A 1,084-nucleotide genomic window follows, 5' to 3' on the forward strand; every position below is an offset into this window, starting at 1 on the left:
AGGTCCTGCTGCAGGCAGCCAGAGACCGAGCCCTCCTTTTGGTGAGAATCTTTATCTTCCCGGATTACACTATTGCTGTCCAGCCTCCTTCCAAGAAACCAAACGGCAGCTTCGAGACACAGGCCCCACCTATGCCCTTCTTTTCTCGGCAAAACTCAAAGTGATACAGAACCAACAGGCACACTTTGATACCCTGAAACAGATTCTAGACTGGCTAGACCAACACCTTCCTGATTCCCAAGGGTGAGAATGTCCTGTTGCAACAACCTCAAATGCAAGGCGCCGGGTAAGAAGGCAGAAAGTCTTTGCCCCACTTGGGGGCGGAGCATGCCGTGAAGCCCCCTCCCCACAACAGGTGCTGGTGGGCCAATTGGCGGGTATTCGGTCAGCAACCACCCTGAGGTCGCCTCGCTCCATCATCAGTACCAGTGTGTCTCAGAGTAGTACCTCTGACTCTGATACAGCGAGAAGTGTAGCGCTGTTCCCGGTGGTCACCCCACAGACGGCAGACGAATTGTGAAAGAGATCTAAGAACAACCGCCCCATGTTATCTCAAGTATGATGTGTTATCCTATATATTCATAATGTACCGCCTTATCTGGAATTTTACCTACAACCATTGGCCCATATGTCTGGAACAAACTGGGGCCCGTTGTTATATTACATCACATTACATTTTTACAGTGCTCTATGGGGGAAAGCACTGGGTTGGTAGCACTCGTTGCCACTGTTTACTTGGCTATTAATACTGGATGCAGGTTTTGGGCCTGGAGGACCTGATGGCCAGAGAGAACACACTGATTAATATCAAGCTTCCATAACATGTCTCACTGGTTTGGCTGTGTGCATTCCTATAACAGGTGCACCTGGTTCCTCATGTTTGAATTATTCATTTTTCTTTTTACAGGTTTGGTCGAACGACCCAAAACTGATGGACCGAATATTGATAGTTTGTTCTCTTATTGTATTTGTTTGTGTCACCAAAACTATTTGCGGAGGGACAGTCATTGGGGGCATTTTATGCCTGTGAGTGGTTTATAGATATTGCTACATTGATTTCATCAGTGACAAAACATTATAACCT

This window comes from Triturus cristatus, chromosome 4_2, assembly GCF_964204655.1.
Source record: "Triturus cristatus chromosome 4_2, aTriCri1.1, whole genome shotgun sequence".
NCBI classification, from domain to species: Eukaryota; Metazoa; Chordata; class Amphibia; order Caudata; family Salamandridae; genus Triturus; species Triturus cristatus.